The following is a 23,451-nucleotide window of genomic DNA, read 5'->3' as shown; positions in this document are numbered from 1 at the left end:
ATTTCAGGAGTTTCAGAGTTTAATTAAAACGCAAGGGAACACTGCAAAGGCTGCAAAAGCAAGGAGAGAGGGCTGGCAGAAAGTTGCTGACAAATCAAACTCGTAAGTAATTCAATAATAACAATAATAATGGAGTGGATTTATATAGCGCTTTTCAAGGCACCCAAAGCGCTTTACAATGCCACTATTCATTCACTCTCACATTCACACACTGGTGGAGGCAGCTACGGTTGTAGCCACAGCTGCCCTGGGGCAGACTGACAGAAGCCAGGCTGCCATATTGCGCCATCGGCCCCTCTGGCCAACACCAGTAGGCGGTAGGGTAGATTTATCATATCACACTATATTATCCAATATTATATTACATTATATTATATTATAATATGTTATATTATATCCCCTTTCACATTAGAGCCACAACAGGACCCACTAGAACATGGGAACAAGTAAAAGTGAAATATAAGAATATTCTACAGAATGGTAATATTTATCACTTATATTGCTTTTAGTCTCTTGGAAAGAGACCCTAGAATAATCTGTTTGTTTGTTTATAACAGCAACCAAGAAAAGGGCAGAGCAAAAACAAAGACAGGTGGTGGTCCTGCACCCCCTCGTCAACAAGTTGGTTAAGTAAATAATACCCTCACGGGGAAATCGATATCTCTCTATGAGCACACTGTCGCGCTGAGCTAAAGGATCCTGTCTATCCCGCAATATACGCTGAATTCTGAAAACTCTCCTTATCAATCTTGCACCTTCCGCAATGGGTTGCTCGCGTATACGGACAGGACATGGCTGCGACAGGCTTCCCAAATCCACCTTCGCTTTTATAGCCGTGGTCTCTCATCTTGATTACACGAAGTAATTTACAATTACTACTCTGAAATATGAATTAAATCTGTAATAATCACATACATGTAATAGAATGTTAATAGTACATTTCCCTTTTTTAGGGAATGACCTGTATGTATCTGTGTGAAATCAATAAAAGGATCAAGTGCTGCATTATCTTTGGTTACATTGATGTTATTTATTTATGGTGAAACAGTGGAAAAATATCGCTGTTGCTTTCGTATGAATGACGCGGACATACCTGCGTGGCCGCGATCTAATCCTGTTTACATAAAGTAAACCTGCTCCCCAGCAGGTTTACGCTTATGGCTCTGTTGCTATGACAGCAAGTCCCGGATGGGCTTCGGGGAACCGAACGATCCAGGATCACGCGAAATCGTCAACAATCTCATCCAGCTAACTCACTTAGCGCGGTACGAAGAAGAGGCCCCAGCTCTTTTACTCAGTGTGATTGTTTTTAATGTACTCTTAATTTGATCTGTTATTGTATATTTTACACATGTTGGTGTGGGATACTGTATTTGTTTTAAATCTTATATACCTATGTGGTATGTGACTTTTGTTGCCATGATGCCAGGTCTCTCTTGAAAATGAGATTTTTAATCTCAATGAGATTTTTTACCTGGATAAATAAAAGACTAATGATAATAATAGCTGCAGACGTCCTGTACAGGGGTAACTGTACGGGACAGCCTAGCTGTAACTGACTAGGTCTGCGGACAATCCTAACATCCTCTCATGATGCGACCAACTAGCAGCCCTCACAGTTAGCTGCAACCAACAGCCACGCTCGCCCCTGATCCTTGCACTTGATAAAATGGCTAGGTCATACTTTAGCGGTCAGGAAAAGAAGTCCTGGAGATCTGTTTACAGGATTAGAACAGCCAGGAACCATAAAAGATGCATACACGGTTTAATCTTTACCAGTTCACAGGATTAAAAAGGAAACGATTAAATGCAGGTAGGATTTTTTTTATTTAAACAATTTAGCAGGGACAAAGCAAATATCTGAACCAAATAATATGACTCATAAGATCAAATCACATAAATCCTATAAATTCTCAACTAACCAGTTCTGTGCTAATGCTTCTTGTCTACTACTGGACTTGAATTAGTTAGAGTTTACGCCCATGCCTGCAGCACAACAGTCTCCCGGTCGTGCCCGAAGAAGTGAAAACGTGGAAACAGAGACTCAGTACAAAGTCGAGCAACTTCATCAAGGCCTCATTCCAACACAGCAGGATGAGAAAAGACTTTTAGGTCGTAGGTTTATCTTCCAGGACTCCAGCTGTGAACTTTTCTTCAAGAACAACTCATTTTACACATAAACATCACAGCCACGCTGATCTCAAATGGACCTGACCAACGCAACTACGAGATCAAGGTGCAAACTTACAGTTCTAACAGTTCCGTCCTGTAACTGTAAAATATAAGCTTTCTGTTAATTCACAGAAAATGTGAATGACTGAAAAAACCTCTGTCATTATTGTAACTGAGTGATGGATGACTGATACCTCCTGTTCATGATGCTACTGCATTTCTCTCATTCAAAATCATTACTGATCATTTTCATTTATTCTCTTATAATTACCATGCTCACCTCATACGGCTGCATCCTGAGCCTTTTATGCAGACGGACTCAGGTGGATGAGGTTTATTTATATGTGTTTAATAAGTATTCATTTGTTTGGTGTTTGAAAATAGCCGTGTTAGTTATCTTATTATAAACAGTAAACATGAACAACAAGAACATGATGATAAATTTATATTTTTTACACATCAGCATAGTAAAAAGTGCCACAGTAATAAAACAACACATGTAAGATGTGTAGGCCTGTGCCACTGTACAGGCGTCCCCCTGACACCGAGTACCAGAGAAATACTTCCTTAGACACTTTAGTTTGTGAACTTATAGCCATAAATTACAGCTGAAAGATTAAGGTAAGGTATAAAACAAGTTTTCAGCAGGTCTTCAAAACCAAGCACCGATTCGGCCAACTTGATTGGCTGAAGAAACTTATTCCAAAGTGCGGCTGCCTCTTTTTAAAACAAGAGCGTCCAACAGTTAAAAAAGACTCAGAGCAGATGATCAGAGGAACTGAATGCTGGAGGAAGGTCTCAGTAGCTGATATATGTGGGAGCCGGTCATGTAGGGATTCATGTTATTAATTACATTTCACAATGAATTTCACTTGCAGCCGCTGAAGAGATAAAAGAATAGGCGTGTTGTGTAAGCAGCCTCTGGATGCCTGAGGAGGACTGATACATGTGCAAAGTGATTTTTGTAATGGTTCATGGATTCAAATTTCAAATGCTGTTCAAAAGTTCCAGATTCTTAGCAGATGCCTTTATAGTGGTGGGAAGAGCGCGATGTAATGGCTGACCATCATTAGAGAGCCTGGGAGCCACAGGAACCTTGGTTTTCTTGGATGGGATTTCGGGAGATTACTGGGCTGTTTTTCTGCTCCTCATGCCCACCCTACTCACTCTGTTTGGAACCGAAAGATCGAGCTGCTTCAGTGTCCCCAGGAGGCTGAGCCGCTACACGAATATGTGTCCTGCATGGATGCAACCCCAAAGCAGCAACAATAAGAAGATGATCTCTGACATATACAGATCTTATCTGATTCTGCGACCCCTCGGTTAATGCAGGACGCTTCATTATTTCATACAGGCAGAGATTTCCGGTTGAAATGTAGCTAATAACGCACAGCACACTACATGTTGGCGTTATGAGTCAGTGTAAAGGAAGAACACATGTGACAGATGTGTGAACACCACCAGATCAAATGTTAGTGCTGCTGCCAGTGAGGAAGCAGAGGCGTCGCTGTGTTTACCTCGCCGAGATGCGGACACTTTCTCTCCGGCACTGAGACGCAGCCGCGGATCGTGATGCTGCTCTGCGTCCTCAGTCCTCCCTGTCTGCCGTCCGTCTGCTCTCCTCTTCTGCGTTATCAAACGCTGGTACTGCGATGATGGGCCAGCCTCCAGCCCTCCCTGTCTTACTCCTGCTCGAATTTCTTCCTCCTCACAATGTCTTGCCTTTCTTTCGATCACCTTCTGGTCACTTCTCGCTACTGTCAAGTCTGCAGAAATACGGCAGCAACACTTCCGGTCCCCACAGCCGATAGATTTGATCTACTAACCCGGGACAACAACTTACATATTTACTGCCAAAGAACATAAGATACGTATTTTTCACAACAGAATCATTCCACTTGATGTCAGTTTGACTCAGGTGCTACTAACACTAACTACCTGCATAAATATGTTTTTCTTCTGCTATTTTTTTCAGCATACGGAGACAGTAAGAAAAACATTACCACCGTTTTTCTTTTAGCGATAGTTGGCCATGATGTGAAAGCAGGAACTGAGTGCTTTATAGTCTAGGTGAAGAAAAGGTTTCAGTGTTGGTCAGTGTGCAATAGAGTTGTTAAGCTTCATATTTTGTGATGGGTCTCCCTCATACGTTACAATTTACCCTAAGCTGTGTTATAACTAACCACAGCAATGAGGCAGGTTGAAACAGCTGAACTCCTTGTGTTTGATACCAATTCATTCAAGTAAAAACATTGTCACTTCCGCTGGAGAAATATTGTCTCATCTGATAAATCTCATAAATAAACTAAATATATGTGTATATATATATCATATTTCAGACAAGCACAAACGTACATGGTGAACAGTTAAAAGCTGTGCCTCAGTAATACTGGTGCGTTTGACCTACATTATTTATTAGTTAATGTATTTTATTTTTTAATTTAGTGTGAAACGTGACACCAAACGTACAACAGGACACAGGGTGGAGACAAGGCGATGACAAGACAAAATAAAATACGCATATTTACATATTTCATCAAACTTTGTGAAATATATTCTTGAAATATATAAATTAGAACAAAAATATCAAAATGAAGATGTTGACTTTTGTCTTCATGTGTGCTGTATTTGATTTATAGCCACTATGATCCTCGCATATTTTTTTTAACTTTATTTGAAATTATAAAGCGAACAGTCAGTCATTCCAGTTCATTTAAAGCAAGTACAGCAAAACTAATGGCGTCAGACGGCTGGCCAAAAACTCTTATTTTGAAGACAAATTCAAGCTACTTCCGGTACTATTCGCTCTCTCGGTCCGTGAGCTTGACGCAGCTTCGCCATCTGTCAGATACAAAGGCGGCATTTTTTCTTTCCCTTTTGTTGCGGCGCTAGGCCGCCTACCAATGAAGCAGAGCGGCGGCAGGTGTTAGCGCCCATCCTCCCACCACACCCCGTTTCCCCGGGGACGAGGGGGAGAGAGGAAGCCCCCGAACAAGCCCCAGAACTGTATGTCGATACAGGGCTGATGTCATGCATACACACATGCATGACATCAGCCCTCTATCTGGCTTTTGGCAACAAACGTTTAAAGAGGTTAGCATTTAGTAGTTCTGTACTAAACATTTCTATTAAAATGTTGTTTAAGCTTCTGTTCGTTGCTGTCCAAACACAACGGCTAATTATTAGCAGTAATATAGATAACAAGTCAATAAGGAAAAATATTTATCCATTCCACAATAGAACCGCTGTCATATGTTTTTACAGCTATATGGTTAAAAAATATGGTTCTAAGTCTGAAATTTAAAGCCATGTTGGTCCCTTAATCCAGGATTACATCTACTGCCAACAGGCTGAACTCTTCTGGCTGCAAAGACACGTCCGATTGTGTGGAAATCTTTGCAGAGATTGCCCAGCTCCTCACTTGGTCTATGACCTCACCAGACGCTTTCACAATGGGTTCATGGTCCCAGCTGCTGGCCTCAGCACTTCAGAACACTGGATTCAACACATACTGTGTTCAAGAGTGTTCCTTACAAAGAAAGGAACACTCTGTGTTTTTATGATAGCTTCATTTTAGTGGAGAGAGACAGAATATCAACCAGATATTCACAAAAACACATGTACACCCCGCATAAAGTAACAACATATTAGGTGGACACAGCACACAACCAATGTCAGATGCAGATAGATCGACAGACAGACAGACAGACAGACAGACAGACAGACAGACAGATCAATAGATAGATAGATAGATAGATAGATAGATAGATAGATAGATAGATAGATAGATAGATAGATAGATAGATAGATAGATAGATAGATAGATAGATAGACAGACAGACAGCCCTACATTGATTAGCCTAATCACCCAGTCTCCATGTTTTACAGTAAAGCTAAGTCCCGAGCAGACTGAGCTCTCCCCTAACACTTCACTGAGCCAGTGTGAGGAGCACAATCAATACTTCTGATGTTCAGGACAGCTGAAAGCCTGCTAAGAAATCTGAGCGGTGTTTTCATCCCTGAGCTGGAGCTGCCACCCGAGTGGCCTTCTGAAGGCAGATTCACCCACATATACTCAGAGAATGGGTGTGTTACAGATGACACGTACAGTTCCTTTTGTTTGGATTTAAACATTAGATGTGTACAAAATGTGTAAGAAATGTAAACATCCATAAAAAGCACAATGCACCTATGCTGCAGTTTAACATGTTATTGTCAAAAACGCCATCAAATAACTCAGTGTGTGCCCATCATACATGCTCTTAAAAACTTAATTAGTATATATTAGATTGTGTTCATTCTTGGCCTTGGTGCCATATTTGACTTTTTTACTATTATTTTTTACTGCTAGCATTTTTATGCCTCTATTGCTCCCATATTCATCTGACCATTTATTCAGAGTGTTGTTTGATTAATTGTTCACCTTCATCCCATGATGATTTCATATTCAAATGGCGGGTGTAGGTGGTTATCATCACCTGGATAGGTAATGTAATTAGGTAGGTTATTTGCCTACAGATAAAAGCCAAGCATTACTCCATATTTGGCTCTAAGAAAGGCACAGGGGTCATAAGCCAGCATGCTCCTAGCACAGGTCCTAAGCCTGGATAAACGAGGAGGGCATCGAGGACATTCAGCATAACATCTTTGCCAAATCAAACATACAGATCACCAAGAATCAGCATTCATACCAGATCGATCTGTGCCTGGGTCAACCATGACACCCTCCAGGGCTGGTGCCAACAGAGTGGAAACACTGGAAAAAAGGGATTGGCCATCTCGTGGATTTATGTAAGCATCTTGTGTCATGCTTTAAAGTTAAGTGTAACTATGTAGTGTAGAAACTACATGATATGCAGAGATGGTAGATTAAATTATTCATATCGTGCTCGAGTGAAGTAAGTACGGTGGCCCTGAGAGGCCAAACAGACAGCAACTTCAGAAAACACTTGCAAAAAGAAAAATGCTGCAAAAGCACACAAGTCACAATGGAAATGTTTCTGGGGAGACGATAACCAGACGGACCAGTTGCACGAACCAAGGAACTGGGAGACACTTCAAAGGAGTGAAGGAGAGGTAAATGTGTTGTAATTTCATGATTCTTATCATACTACAGATATGTTTGCAGTGTTGGGGAGTAACAGAGTACATGAACCGCCGTCACGTATTCAAAATATAAAACATGAGTAACTGTATTCCGTTACAGTTACCGTTTAAAAAGGTGGTAATCAGAATACAGTTACTTTGATGAAATAAATGGATTACACGGCGGTCTTTTCCTGTTACATATGTTCGGCTGTCCCCTCTCTGTTTTTGGTTTCCACGCCGGTGGAAACCCAAACAAAACACGCATTCAGAGGCTCTGATGTCTGTGTCTCAGTCTCGCGGCCCATGTTACCTCTACTTGCGGCCTGCATAATGACGTGAAGAAATATTTTCAATAATTATTATTTAAAAAATGATTTAATATGAAGGCAACAGGAAGTGTTACAGACATCGCCTTAAAGCATGTAGCCTGATGGGCAGTGTAGTCCGTGCTGCAGGGAGGATGGACTGCTGTACCCGTGATGTGTCTGTGAGGAGGGAGAGAAAGGAAAAGTACGAGCTGTCACCGAGCAGAAACGGGAGCTTGAAGCATGTAAATATAATAATAACCACTGCAGCCAAACAGAGAGCCTGACGAGCCCAGCTGTAAGTAAGCTGTTAAGACTCGACTGTACACCGTGTTCCTGTTTTCCTCTGAAACAATAAGTTCTGTTGGAGCAGCCTTTCAACGCCTCTCTCTGTCTCTGCTAGCAATGTGACCCAGACAACAAAGTAAAGCTAGTTTTCAGCTACGAGCCGACACGAACCCGACGTATCAGCCAGAAGTCCCTTTACTACGGCTCGGAGCCGCTGACCTGTTTTATATACGCGCTGAATAGTTTTCTACACGAGATCGCTGCAAAAAGTGCAGCCTTACCTAATGTCCACCTACTGTTACTCATTATATTAAGATTTAAACATCTAGCTGGTGTTGGTGTGGAGAGTAACCTTCAGTAATAGTAATAAATCACAGCAATAGTGCATTCATGTAGTTGTAAACAGCATGATAATATATTAAGTAATCCAAAGTATTCAGAATACGTTACTGTCATTGAGTAACTTAATGGAATGTTACAAAATACATTTGGGGTATGTAATCTGTAATCTGTAATGGAATACATTTTAAAAGTAACCTTCCCAACACTGTGTCTTTGCTATTAGATGTTAAGTATTAGCCTAAAAGCTTAATACAACATATGTTAAAACCTCACTTGTTTTGTTTTATTTCGTTGTGGGTTTTTTTTATTTATTTATTCATTTTGTTTGTTTGTTTTTGTTTGTTTGCTTCTTGCTTTTGGTTGTTACATCTCTGTATTTGCTGTTATAAAATGCAAAATCTAATAATACTTGAATTATAAAAAAAAAGTATTAGCCTAAAAATCCGTCGTCTGTTGAAACCAACACAATGTTTTATTTGACTGCTTTGTAAAGTAAATTGCTAAAATCATGAACTCGTGTTTTTCAGGATAAGATGTATTGTCCATTCTGTGGACTCCAGTTTGAGAACTTGACAACATTTTGCTGTTCCTTTGGAAAAGACGTAAGTTTTGTAGCAGCTAAAGATGCTTCCACAGAACAAGAACACTCAAGAGGTAATTTTGTGTGAGCTTCCTGCTATTGTAACTCCAACTCGTTCTATAAGGAAAACATTGAAAAGGGCAAGATTTGTTCAGGTGTTTGTACTTTACAGATAAGATAAGATAAGATAAGATAAGATAACCTTTATTAGTCCCACACGTGGGAAATTTGTTTTGTCACAACAGGAAGTGGACAGTGCAAAAGTTATGAGGCAAAAATTAGGATACAATAAGAATAAATACAGTACACAGCTGTACAGAATAGAATAAAATAAAATAAATATACAATAAGATAAAAATAGAATACAAATACAAATACTATATACAACTGAGTAAAATACAACGATGCCAGAAAAGATTATTGCACTTAGTATTATTGCATATGTATGGATGTGTGTGCTTGATCAGTTAAAGTCTTTATTATGGAGTCTGACAGCAGTGGGGAGGAAAGACCTGCGAAATCTCTCCGTCCCACACCGTGGGTGCCGCAGTCTCCCACTGAAGGAGCTGCTCAGTGCTGTCACAGTCTGCTGCATGGGGTGGGAGATGTTGTCCAACAGGGATGACAGCTTAGCCGCCGTTCTCCTGTCACTCACCACCTCCACTGGGTCCAGAGGGCATCCTAGAACAGAGCTGGCCCTTCGGATCACCCTGTTCAGTCTCTTCCTGTCCCCAGCAGAGATGCTGCCGCCCCAGCAGACCACGCCATAAAAGATAGCAGAAGCCACAACAGAGTCATAGAAGGTCTTCAGGAGTGGGCCCTCCACTCCAAACGACCTGAGTCTCCGCAGCAGGTACAGCCTGCTCTGCCCTTTCCTGTAGAGGGCGTCTGAGTTATGAGTCCAGTCCAGTCTGTTGTTCAGATGAACACCAAGGTACCTGTAGCTGTCCACAGCCTCAATGTCCATACCTTGGATGTTCAGTGGTTGCAGTGGAGGATGTTTGTGCCTGTGGAAGTCTACCACCAGTTCCTTGGTTTTACTGGCGTTGATCTGGAGGTAGTTCAGCTGGCACCAGTCCACAAAGTCTTGGGTCAGACCTCTGTACTCCTTGTCGTCCCCATCAGTGATGAGGCCGACTATTGCAGAGTCATCAGAGAACTTCTGCAGGAAGCACTGGGTGGAATTGTGGGAGAAGTCTGCAGTGTAGATGGTGAAGAGGAACGGAGCCAGAACCGTTCCCTGTGGGGCCCCCGTACTGCAGACGACCCTGTCCGACACACAGCCCTGAGTCCTCACATACTGTGGTCGGTCGGTGAGGTAGTCCAGGATCCAGGTAGTGAGGTGATGGTCCACTCCAGAGTTCTCCAGCTTGTCCTTTAGAACCGAGGGAAGAATGGTGTTGAAGGCACTGGAGAAATCAAAGAACATGATTCTCACAGTGCTTCCAGCGGTCTCCAGGTGAGCGAGGGAACGATGTAGGAGGTGAATGACGGCATCATCCGCTCCAATGCCAGGCTGGTAGGCAAACTGAAGTGGGTCCAGTGATGAGCTTGTTAGGCGCCGAAGCTGAGCCAGGACCAACCGCTCCAGGGTCTTCATCAGGTGGGATGTCAGAGCCACCGGCCTGTAGCTGTTGAGGTCCTTGGGGCGTGAAGTCTTTGGCACTGGTACAACACAGGAGGTTTTCCAGAGCTGTGGGACTCTTCCCAACCTCAGGCTCAGGTTGAAGAGGTGCTCCATCACCCCACACAGTTGGTCCGCGCAGGACCTGACGACCCTCGAGCTGATGCCATCTGGACCCGCTGCCTTCTTGCCATTAATCCTCCTCAGTTCCCTCCTAACCTGGGTGGTTGAGAGAGACAGGCTGGAGCCTTGTGTTGAGTGTGTATTGGATGCTGTTGTTGGGGGTGGGGGGGAGTGAGCAGGGTGAATGGAGGAGGTGTGAAGTGTCTGAGGTGGAACAGCAGCAGTGGGGGTGGGTGAGTCTGCAGCCGATGTTGCAGACTGCCTCATGGCTGAGTCAAATCTGTTGAAGAAATGATTCAGTTCATTTGCCCACCTCACATCCCTCCCAGGCAGAGAGTTCTGCTGTTTGTGGCCCGAGATGGTTCTGAGGCCTCTCCAGACTTCACCAACGTTGTTTTGTTGAAGCTGGTTCTCCATCTTCTGCCTGTAGCTGTCCTTCCCATTCCTTATCAGTCCCCTCAGCTCTCTCTGCACCCTTTTCAACTCCTCTTTGTCTCTGGATTTGAAGGCCCTCCTCTTCTGCTTGAGGACGGTTTTAATTTCTGGGGTAATCCAAGGTTTGTTGTTGGAGAAACACCGTACAGTCCTGGTAGGTACGGTGTTATCCACACAGAAGTTTATATAGTCAGTAATGCATGTAGTAAGGCTGTCGATGTCCTCTCCATGGTCGTCACAGATCACCTCCCACACAGTCGACTCAAAACAGTCCTTAAGAGCCTCCTCGCTCTCCTCTGACCATCTCTGCACTGTGCGGGTGGCTGGTGGCACCCTGCGCACTAAGGGCTCATACACAGGGACAAGGTGCACCAGGTTGTGGTCAGATTTGCCCAGGGGAGGGAGAGGTGATGAACTGTATGCCTCTTCTGCATTGGCATACAGTAAGTCCAGTGTTTTATTGACTCTGGTTGGGCAGGTCACATACTGGGTGAAGGTGGGCAGTGTGGAGTCCAGTGAGGCATGATTGAAGTCCCCTGATATTATGAGAAGGGCTCTCGGTGATTGTGTTTGCAGTCTGCTGACCACAGAGTGGAGAGAGTCACAGGCTGCATCCGCGTTGGCCGAGGGGGGGACATACGCTGTTATCGCGATAACATGCGAGAACTCCCGGGGCAGGTAGTACGGACGCATGCTAACGGCTAACAGCTCAATGTCTCTGCTGCAGAGTTGTTCTTTCACAGTGATGTGCCCAGGGTTACACCATCTGTCGTTCACAAAAACTGCCAGTCCCCCTCCTTTCCTCTTACCGCTGTCTCTGGTCCTGTCCGCTCGCAGCAGCTGGAATCCCGGTAGTGTCACGCTTGTGTCCGGAGTTAGCGATGTTAGCCCCGACTCCGTTAGCATCATGATGCTACATTGCCGGTACTCCCTCTGTGACCAGGTTAGCGACATGAGCTCATCCATCTTATTGGGCAAAGATCTTACGTTTCCAATAATTACAGAAGGAAGAGATGGTCGATAACGTCTCCTTCTCGGGCGACGGCGCTCCTATAGTGTCATAAATGAAAAAGTATTGTTTTAATTGGGAAATTATAGACACCTGGTGTCATGTGACTGAAAGCAAAGACATTTTTCTGCTGGATGTGACTGTGGGGAAGAGGTAGAGTGTTAGGTGCATTATGTTCATAAGTTTTTTGAATAATGACTTTTTCATGTTTGCTTTTGAATTATAAACAACAATCAAAGGAGCTTGCAAAGAAAAGCGTCTGGACTTCTTTAAGTTGCTTGAAGACGTTTCACCTCTCATCCAAGAAGCTTCTTCAGTTCTAAGGTCAAATGGTGGGGAGTCCCAGATATAAACCTAGTGGGAGTTTCCCCCCACAGAGGGACAAAAGGACCCCTGATGATCCTCTAATCGCCTGAGCCAAGGTGTGAAACTGGGTGTGGGTCCCAATCAGCCAGAGTTTCGGGTGAGTTCATTGTGAAACCTGGCCCCACCTTATCATGCGAATTCCTGAGGTCAGATGGCCCAGGATGTGAGTGGGCGTTAAGGCGTCTGGGAAGGATCTCAAAACTGGATTATAGATGGCAGAGAGTTGGTGTCGTAAACCCCGCCTCTGTTCAAAGATGGTCGCTCACAGTGGACATAGATGCTTCTTTCACTCCTCTTTCAAACCATCTGTCCTCTCTGTCCAAAATGTGAACATTGGCATCCTCAAAGAGTGTCCTTTATCCTTAAGATGCAGATGGACTGCTGAGTCTTGTCCTGTGGAGGTGGCTCTTCTGTGTTGTGCCATGCGCTTGTGAAGTGGCTGTTTGGTCTCTCCAATGTAGAGGTCTGAGCATTCCTCGCTGTACTGTACAGCATACACCACATTGTTAAGTTTGTGTTTTGGCGTTTTGTCTTTCGGGTGAACCAGTTTGTGTCTGAGCGTGTTGCTGGGTCATGGTTTTGGGGCATTCTGCACTGCTAGTTTTCTGCTGTCTAACAGTGTTCTGCCTTCTCCTGTAAGCTTATGTCCGAGGTACGTAACCTCTTTGCCCCACAACTGTAACTTGTGTTGTGAGACTTTATGACCCTGCTCTGTTAAGTGTTGCGTGTCTCCTGTAACGAGAATATCATCAACGTATAGAAAAAACTGACCTGTGGCAGGGAGCGTGCATAATGACATAGATTTCTTTAAAGCTTCTGCATACAGGGTGGGGCTGTTCTGGAATCCCTGAGGCAACCTTGTATAGGTATACTTCTGGTCGTCCAAAGTGAGTCCAAATAGCTTTTGTGAGTCAAAATGTAGTGGTACAGAAAAGAAAGCATTGGATAGGTCTACCACAGAAAACCACTGTTCCTTTGGTGTTACTTGATTTAAAATGGTGTGTGGATTTGCCACCACAGGTGGGATTTGTTCTGTTATGTCATTTATTGCTCTAAAGTCATGTACTAGTCGATATTTCCCCGTGTTTGCTTTTTTCACTGGGAAAATCGGAGTATTACAGGTTGTTTCAGTTGTTTTTACTAAAATGCCTGCTTTTTCCATATCTGCAATTACTGGCCTGATCCCTGTTTTTGCTTCTGTGCTTAAGGGATATTGTGGTTTAACTGGCCTGTGATTTGTGGTAGTTTTTACTACAACTGGATCTGCTAGATCTGACAACAGAGGGTTTGTGTTCAGAGCCTAGAAGTAATTGTTCTATGTTATACACGTCCGTGTTTCCATTGCTCTTTGCTTCCTCGTCTTTGTTTTTTTTTTTTGTTCATTACATTTTCACCTGAGGCATTCCTAGATACCTTCTAGTTTTTCAAAGAATTCACACATTTCACACATCTTACATATTTCAACTTTGAAGTTAAAGTTTTCTTATTTTTATCTCTCTATATATACATATATTTAAACTTTGAATTGCTCACAGTTTACAGCTCTAAAACTGGGCATTTGTAAATCATGTACGTGAATTTGCATATGTTGCTTTTGCAGTGTTTCAGACTCCTGCACAATTCTCCGCTTAAGCAGTCAGTTTTATTTCCCAAATTTGCTAACCTATGGGTTTCTTCCGACCGCTGCACCTGGAGAATTGGTCCAGGTCTGCTTTGCTCCTGAAGAAACACAACTAAGACATTTTCATTATTATCCTGAGTACTTAAACTACCCGTTTCCCTCTCTCTGGTCAGAAATACCAACTCATGTTATGTGTATAAGTGTAAGCAGGTCTTCATTACATCTCCTATGCATGTTAATGTTCAGTGAGTGTAAGCTGCTTCCTTCATTGCCTCTGTATGTTATTATCAGGTTTAATTCATGCATCTTTTCACTGATTTCTTAATTCAAAACCATCTCACTTCTGATTCTTTCCAAAAATAATTTCACATGTAACAATTTGTGTATGTGTGTTTCCTATTCATTGATAGATAGCTCCCTGTGCTGTCCTCTATGCAGCTTCTGCTCTAAAAACAAATAAATAAAAATGTTTAATTCGCTCATTAGCTTAGTAGTGTCCACATATTTAAATCAGCTTCTCAATCTTGTAGCTTTAGCTATTATCTACAGGGTTTGGCTTATTAGTTGTTATTATAAATGTGCTCTACATCTCAGTAATATTTATCTAGGATAAATGACAGGTTTTCAAGCAGGTTAAGTGCCTCTATGCACCTAATTGGTTTAGATATTGCCTTTATTTTCTTCATCTCATATGCCATTATACTGAGTTTGAGCAAACCTTAAACTTGATGCAGACTACGTCATAACAATTATCCATCTCACATCATACTGACTAGGATACTTGTCATTAATATTATATTTTTATTAATATTATCATCTTTTTCTTTCCATATAATAACAGCAGTATATTACAACATTTTATCAGTGTAAATCACTATACTACTACTGAGCCAATTTAATAGTTAGGATCATTTTACTCAGCAAACAGATAATTTAGAATTCATCCAATCTGTACAAATTTGTTTTTTCTCTGAGCAGGTTTGTGCCTACTTTTTAGACTGGTCTTCTGTTTGCCTCATCTCAGATCCAACCTTCAGTCACATTCATTCTCTCTGTTGCATGTCGAACCAAGTAATTTATTATTATTTTTATTTCTATATTTTATTTTGTATCCATCAAGGGCTTCGGGTGGGCTGCAGTCCCACCCTCACCCAGGCTGGAGACATTTACCTTTTCACACACTTTCCTCGGCTGAACAATGAGACAGCCTTAATCTACCTTATGCATCTCTCTTTTTATAGAAAAGGTTTTCATGTGAATGATTTCCTTTTATTTATTTCATACAATCTGGGCATGATCGTCATGCCAACTATATTTCATTGTTTAGTTCTGTTTGTAAGGTTCCTCTTAAAATAGTTACTGCAGAGGGACTGCAAACCATTTGGTTTCGTTTTGTAGAAGGTTTGTTTACAAGGTATTTTATCGAGTTAAATATACAGACAGACCCGTGAAGCTGTCACTGGCACGAAGAATGAGAGAAGTTATCAACAACAGGCTTCTACTTTCAAGCTATTCTTGAAAGCAGTTGTCGATTTTACGTGATGACGCACAACTTTTTCCTCATTCAGCCAGTACGTGAGCTATCAACGGTAAACAATTCAGTGGAGTAGTTCAGCCACCTTAATGTGCTGTTAAATCAACTTACTCCACCAACAAAACAGTAAAAACAGTTTATGCGCGCAAGATTTATGCTGGACAGTCTGGGCCTCTCTTTAGTATCTACCACTAGCCGTCTTTCAGGCGTGCTGCTAACCGTTACACGGCTTCCAGCCCTATTTCAGACGAGCGGGTAACTTGTCGGGCTTCCAACCTCTCACAGGTGAGCGGACAATCAATTCTATCAGGCTACCAACCTCTTACAGGTGAGCGGATAGTCAGTCTTTCTATAGACTTATGTTAGCGAATAGGTCACTTCCTATTTAATATACTTAGAGCAGACAGACTGTCCCAGCCGATCGTTTTACGCAAGGTGTGTCAAATGTGGAATAATCACCTGGCTTCGCTGTTGCCGGTCTGTCGGGCGTCCACTTTCAAGCCCCAGCGCCGTGGGCCTGTATAACGTCGGCCAGGACCCGAATTTAGCGTCCCTGGACTTTCAACCCTTCCTGGAGGGCGCTCTGCAGAGACTTCGACGCAGGCTTGTCACGGCGTCGGGACTTGAGGAAGGATACCACTGTGAAATGGAGCATAATAGTATTATTAATACCAGTCCATTAACGGCTTCGAAGGACCAATTAAATGTCAGAGATTTACAGTTAACAAACAGTCAGGTGAATAAACAACACTGAGACACTTAAGATTGACAACGTGCGGCACGGGTGAAAAGCTCAGAGCAAATCACACCGAACTGCAGCATTCGTTTATTTTTATAGGTTACATCGTCAATATGCAAATATAATCACATTTCCTGTTACGCAGGTCCTGATGCTGTCTGTGCGTTAGCTGTGTGTGTAAGCTGTGTGTGTAAGCTGTGTGTGTAAGCTGTGTGTGTGTGTCACAAAGTATGTTTGTTGCAAGTCAATTTCTAAGAATAATATAATGCAAGTCAACTTCTGCGGATATGTATTTCTGTACTGGTCTCTTGTCAGTGTCACAGGGTCAGCTTCCTGTTTCTACAGAAAACTGTGTCTGGTGGAATATGTGTAACATAACTTTTGAAGCATAAGCAAATAAAACAATAAAAACTCCCTAACAAGATCCCTTCCCAGACGCCTTAACGCCCACTCACATCCTCGGCCATCTGACCTCAGGAATTCGCATGATAATGTGGGGCCAGGTTTCACAATGAACTCACCCGAAACCCTGGCTGATTGGGACCCACACCCAGTTTCACACCTTGGCTCAGGCGATTAGAGGATCATCAGGGGTCCTTTTGTCCCTCTGTGGGGGGAAACTCCAACTAGGTTTATATCTGGGACTCTCCACCATTTGACCTTAGAACTGAAGAAGCTTCTCGGATGAGAGGTGAAACGTCTTCAAGCAACTTAAAGAAGTCCAGACGCTTTTCTTTGCCAGCTCCTTTGACTACGATGACCTGGATAACTGAGAACCTTCACAGACATATAAACAACAATAGAGCAATAAAGAGTCTCTCTGTCTTTCACCCTTTTCTCCTGTTCAGCCAAGACAGTTGTTCAGCTGTTCTTCAAGTACCGTGAAGGTAAACAGGCAGAAAGGAGGATGTTCTCAAAATCCAAAAAGAAATCAAGGAAAACAGTGGAGGAATAAATACAACGTTTTTTAAATGTTAATCTGTTGTCTGACAACACTTTTCTAATATGTGACCACTTTTTTTCCTGAAATGTAATCTAGATTTCTGTTGGGATCGTGAACAAAAAGAGGACTGGCATGAGACCCATAAGAGGGAAATCACTACCATTACATGTTGACCCAAGCTGGTCATCTGAGAGGCTGTTGGGTGCTGCCATTAAAAAACTGAAAGATTTCAACCAAGATATGAAAGATGGAGAATACCTCCTGCTCTACCCTGATGGCTCTCAAATAAAAAATATTCCAGGAGCTAACACACCCTTTACGATTGAACTCTACAAAGAGGCCGTTGGCAAGTCTTACCAAAGAATTACACTATTTGTCTGCACACTTGAGGACTTTTTGTCAGAACGTAAGTTAAATAGAATTGCCTGTCACTAGTGATGGCCCGCTTGAAGCATGTGTCAAAAAAATCAACACACTGCTTCAGACTGTGTCGAAGCTTGATTCGTTTGGCCAGAGTCACGTGATCAGTGACGTCTGAAGCTTCATTTAGAGCCTAACTGCTTCGGTGTCTGATTCAATGGTTTATAAGGAAGCGAATCATTCGGGGGATTTGTGGTGTTTTGATGGTGACAGATAGCGAACCACTGATCATTCCACTGAGAGATTTGGAACCAGTGAGGAAAAGAGGAGGTTCTGTTGTGTGGGAGGATTTTGAGTTGATTTTTGTCAATCCGGTGGGTTTCCCAGCTTTGTGTTCTGGCCGTTTGCTTTTGTTTTGTGCGTGTTTATTTTATCTGAAAACTGGAAAAAGGTAAAATGTCAAAACTCTGCTTCCATAATATAAATATCATTAAATAACTTTAGAAAAACTTCCACTTGACTCTTTACATGTAATGTTGTGAAAATATATATTTTGTTTAATTAATCTGAAAATGTTAGTCTGCCAAATGTGCAGCAATTGAATGTATTTATTCTCTTTAGCTGATAGTTTGTGGGGCCCAGGTAGACTGTATACCTGCATCTCTACCAGTTTCTCTGCACTCCAGCCTCCTCTGTGCCATGTGAAGGGATTTTCCTTAAGGCAGGAGAAATGATCTCCACGAAAAGGAACAGGTTCAGCCATCGCACACTAGAACAAATTCTCTTCTTAAATATAAATGGAAAAGGGCTACTTTAAATGCATCATGTTTTTAATTTGCAAGTTCATAAGCATTTTCCTTTTCCATTTCACAATCAATTCTACCCCCAGGTCAAAAATGTCTGGGAAAATTTCCCTAATATAATATTATTTATAAATACACCCGTCTAGCGATTAACTGCATAAGTGCATGGAGGCGGGACCTCAGAGCAGAAGCCTACTCCATAATGTGTTGTACATTATTATATGTATATTATGTGTAACGTGGTATTTTTCAATTATTGTATTTACCAACATCAAGAAGTCACAAGCAAAGGAAGACCACACCATGGTGCATGTTTAAACAAGGAGAGTTTACTGGTCAAAATTATTTATTAAACAAATAAAACACATTTTTTTAAACCACCAAAAAAATACACGTTCAAAGCAACACAACGGCGGCCCAATATCAGACAGAATTCCACTCTGTAGAGTGGGCCATCTTAATGAAGCGGTTGGTTTTATTTTGTGGATTCAAGCTGCTCTTTGTATTTTTGGCCACCAGATGTCACCAGAGAGGACTGTGTTGAAAAGCTTCGAGTAATGAACCGTTTTCAATACAAGCTTCAATGCTTCAGAAAGCTTCATTTGGCCATCACTACCTGTCACAATCAGCAGGGCTGACTGTGTGTAGAGTGAAGGGTGGACCCAAATGCAGACGGAAACAAAATGTGAAACATGAATAACAGAAAACGAGGCATTTATTGAGGCTGGCAAAATAACTGCAAACAAAAGGCAAAATGCAAGGCTAACAATAACTAAACTGGGTGAGCTAAATTAACTAAAAACTTACTACAGGAACATGGACTTGACATGAGGAAACTTCTTGGCTTGCAAACAAAGCAGACGATCTGACAATAACACACTGAAAACAGAGGACTTAAATACACAGGAGGTGATTAGGGGAAGTGGGAACACATGGAGGAACAGCTGACTGACATGAGCCTAATGACAGGACAGGGGAAGTGAAACTAAATACAATGAACAAAGAACACACAACTCCTTCAAAATAAAACAGGAAACACTGAAACTAGACATGACAACATGAGCTTAACAGACCTAACACGTGATGAACGATACAAGAACTCAAACATAGAAACCAAGGAAACAATAAATAATAACTGCCTTTCCTTAACTAAAGCTAAATAGGAATGACACATAAACTAATCACAAATTTAAAATGAGTCAAATACAAAATGAACTCGGGGCGCTGACCCAGCCTGTGACAGTTGCCATTAATTCTTTTTTATAGTCATATTGTTAAAGAATCTTGTGATTACTGTCTTGAAGATTTTAACCAAAGTATTTCATACGTTCCCACAGATGTTAGTGTTTCAGAAGATGAGGAGAATGATGAAGTTATCGTTAGGGTACCACCCGTTACGTCACCCCTCTCTGACACAGTGGTATGTAAATCTCATGGATTCATTAGTTTGAGATGTTAGTGCTCTCAGTTCCAGCATAGTGCATTCAATGTCTGGATATAAGACTAATATCATTCTATTATTGTGTATATATAGTTGTAAGAATCTGAGCAGCCATAATCAACGAGTTTGGTGTTTGATGATTTTATCTGACAGCTTTGGTCAAGTCCAGAAAGCAGTACACCAGAGCCTATACGTCGGTAAGTTGGCTACCTTCTAGCACATTGATCTGGCGTCTGTGGCAGGTATATAAACATCTAATGTTCTTGACACTTTAATGTTAGCATTTGATGGCCACTAAAGGATGTTATGTTTGTTAAGGGTTCAAATTTTGAGGAGGGATACAGGAGGGATTCAAAATCACAACACTGGTCCAGGAGGGTTAGGTCAATGAACATACGCGTGGGGAGGTGTACACTGCAAAACATCAGCTGTAGCTCTCCGCCCAATAATACACCAGCAGTTGTTTTTATAGCATCAGGGTATTATTTATGACGCCCCCTCATGCGTTAAGAAGATACATCACATCTACATCACAAATGTTCTGTTGACGACCGTGACACAGTCAGAAAAGAACATTTTCTTTGTCTCCATGCCAGGTGCTTCCTGTAGCTCGTCTCGCTCTCGCTTCTCCAAAACCTCAGATGCATGCTCTGCAACAAAACTGCAATTCTGCAGGCACAAAATGCAGTTGCAAGCAAAATATGTCTGAACTCTTACCTAGAATATAAGTCTACCTACAGTGTGTGTGTGTGTGTCCTGACCTCAGTTGCACTCTGTCTCACCTCTCACCTCGCCTACTAAAACTCACAACCAAACGGAGGTCACTCTCATACAGGGAGTGCAGAATTATTAGGCAAATGAGTATTTTGTCCACATCATCCTCTTCATGCATGTTGTCTTACTCCAAGCTGTATAGGCTCGAAAGCCTACTACCAATTAAGCATATTAGGTGATGTGCATCTCTGTAATGAGAAGGGGTGTGGTCTAATGACATCAACACCCTATATCAGGTGTGCATAATTATTAGGCAACGTCCTTTCCTTTGGCAAAATGGGTCAAAAGAAGGACCTGACAGGCTCAGAAAAGTCAAAAATAGTGAGATATCTTGCAGAGGGATGCAGCAGTCTCAAAATTGCAAAGCTTCTGAAGCGTGATCATCGAACAATCAAGCGTTTCATTCAAAATAGTCAACAGGGTCGCAAGAAGCGTGTGGAAAAACCAAGGCGCAAAATAACTGCCCATGAACTGAGAAAAGTCAAGCGTGCAGCTGCCAAGATGCCACTTGCCACCAGTTTGGCCATATTTCAGAGCTGCAACATCACTGGAGTGCCCAAAAGCACAAGGTGTGCAATACTCAGAGACATGGCCAAGGTAAGAAAGGCTGAAAGACGACCACCACTGAACAAGACACACAAGCTGAAACGTCAAGACTGGGCCAAGAAATATCTCAAGACTGGTTTTTCTAAGGTTTTATGGACTGATGAAATGAGAGTGAGTCTTGATGGGCCAGATGGATGGGCCCGTGGCTGGATTGGTAAAGGGCAGAGAGCTCCAGTCCCACTCAGACGCCAGCAAGGTGGAGGTGGAGTACTGGTTTGGGCTGGTATCATCAAAGATGAGCTTGTGGGGCCTTTTCGGGTTGAGGATGGAGTCAAGCTCAACTCCCAGTCCTACTGCCAGTTTCTGGAAGACACCTTCTTCAAGCAGTGGTGCAGGAAGAAGTCTGCATCCTTCAAGAAAAACATGATTTTCATGCAGGACAATGCTCCATCACACGCGTCCAAGTACTCCACAGCGTGGCTGGCAAGAAAGGGTATAAAAGAAGAAAAACTAATGACATGGCCTCCTTGTTCACCTGATCTGAACCCCATTGAGAACCTGTGGTCCATCATCAAATGTGAGATTTACAAGGAGGGAAAACAGTACACCTCTCTGAACAGTGTCTGGGAGGCTGTGGTTGCTGCTGCACGCAATGTTGATGGTGAACAGATCAAAACACTGACAGAATCCATGGATGGCAGGCTTTTGAGTGTCCTTGCAAAGAAAGGTGGCTATATTGGTCGCTGATTTGTTTTTGTTTTGTTTTTGAATGTCAGAAATGTATATTTGTGAATGTGGAGATGTTATATTGGTTTCACTGGTAAAAATAAATAATTGAAATGGGTATATATTTGTTTTTTGTTAAGTTGCCTAATAATTATGCACAGTAATAGTCACCTGCACACACAGATATCCCCCTAAAATAGCTCAAACTAAAAACAAACTAAAAACTACTTCCACAAACATTCAGCTTTGATATTAATGAGTTTTTTGGGTTCATTGAGAACATGGTTGTTGTTCAATAATAAAATTATTCCTCAAAAATACAACTTGCCTAATAATTCTGCACTCCCTGTATGTGTACTAGCCTAACTGAAAGTATATATGTAATATATCGAATAAATGTTTTAATCAAATGGCCCTACTTAAAGCTTAATAAAAACATAAATGAACAAAGGATCATACTGAATAATATGTTATAGTTGTTTTAACTCACTTTACTCAATAGATCGGCCGGACATCGCGCCGACCGAGGCTTGAAACCTCCAATTACTTGACTGAGCTCAACTCTTTAATAAGCACAGAATGCAATGTGTATAAAATGATTATAGCCGTTCCTGTAACAAAGGTTAAATGATGCCAGTATGTTTGTCTTAAAGTTATAAGCTATATTTGTTAATAGAATATAAATGCCGCAGGTTACATGATAGCAAAAGAACATTTTGTTTAATCCCACATGTTTTATAACATTTTCTTTTTATCATTGGATCTGTATTTTATAGGTCACCTTCAATATCCCAAACATCTGATGTGCAAGTATATAATAGTCTTTTGTATAACAATGTTGCATATTTAATTGTTAAGTTTCATTTGCATGCCATTACATCTGCAGTTGTTATGGTATTGTGTTGTGTTTGTGCTCAAGGTTCAGTGTGGTACAGAATCTCAAATCCACATCAGGAGAACATACTACAAGTTACAAGTTAGTCTTAAGCAGTGTTGGTCAAGTTACTTGAAAAAAGTAATCAGTAACTAATTACTGATTACTTCCCCAAAAAAGTAATCCCGTTACTTTACTGATTACTTCTTTTCAAAAGTAATTAATTACTTAGTTACTTAGTTACTTTTTAAAAACACGATTTACAACGCATCCACTTAACACACTGTTTGCTGCTACAACTACACATGTTTCTTTTCCAAATATTTATTATAAGTGACTTATGTATGTATGTATGTATATATATGTATATATTGTACTATTCTTAGTTAGCGTATTGTCTGTCTTGTCTTAATGTTGGTTTAAAATGGAGCACTGTAACAAAAAATAATTTCCCCCAGGGATCAATAAAGTATTCTGATTCTGATTCTGATTCTGATTCTGATTCTGATTTACAACCTGAAGAGGTGATAAATAGATCTTTCAGCCCAATTCTATTTTTTCTACATAATCCATCATACAAAATGTAATCAAATGGAAAAGTCTCTTTTTAAAACTTGTTTTATCAGTTTTAATCTTTTAACTTTATGCATCAAGCAAAGATTTAATTATCTGCAACATTCACTGACTGGAAGAAATTAGTTTAACATTTAAACCTATTTTCTGCACATTCCAGCTCATAAAATAAAATAAAATATTTT

The 23,451-nt window shown here is 41.5% G+C and overlaps 1 protein-coding gene across 1 annotated transcript in view; it reads right to left on the bottom strand.

The window, feature by feature from the left end:
• Positions 1-3,953, bottom strand: part of cntn2 (contactin 2) — an 81,250-nt gene extending 77,297 nt beyond the window's left edge. The window contains exon 1 of the mRNA XM_026169168.2: positions 3,690-3,953. The gene's annotated coding sequence lies outside the window, so the exon portion shown is untranslated. The remainder of the gene's footprint in view (positions 1-3,689) is intronic.
• Positions 3,954-23,451: the final 19,498 nt, after the last annotated feature.

This window comes from Astatotilapia calliptera, chromosome 5, assembly GCF_964374335.1.
Source record: "Astatotilapia calliptera chromosome 5, fAstCal68.1, whole genome shotgun sequence".
Taxonomy (NCBI): Eukaryota; Metazoa; Chordata; class Actinopteri; order Cichliformes; family Cichlidae; genus Astatotilapia; species Astatotilapia calliptera.
The sequence above is the reverse complement of the archived record's forward strand: the minus strand, read 5'-3'. Positions and strand labels throughout refer to the sequence as shown.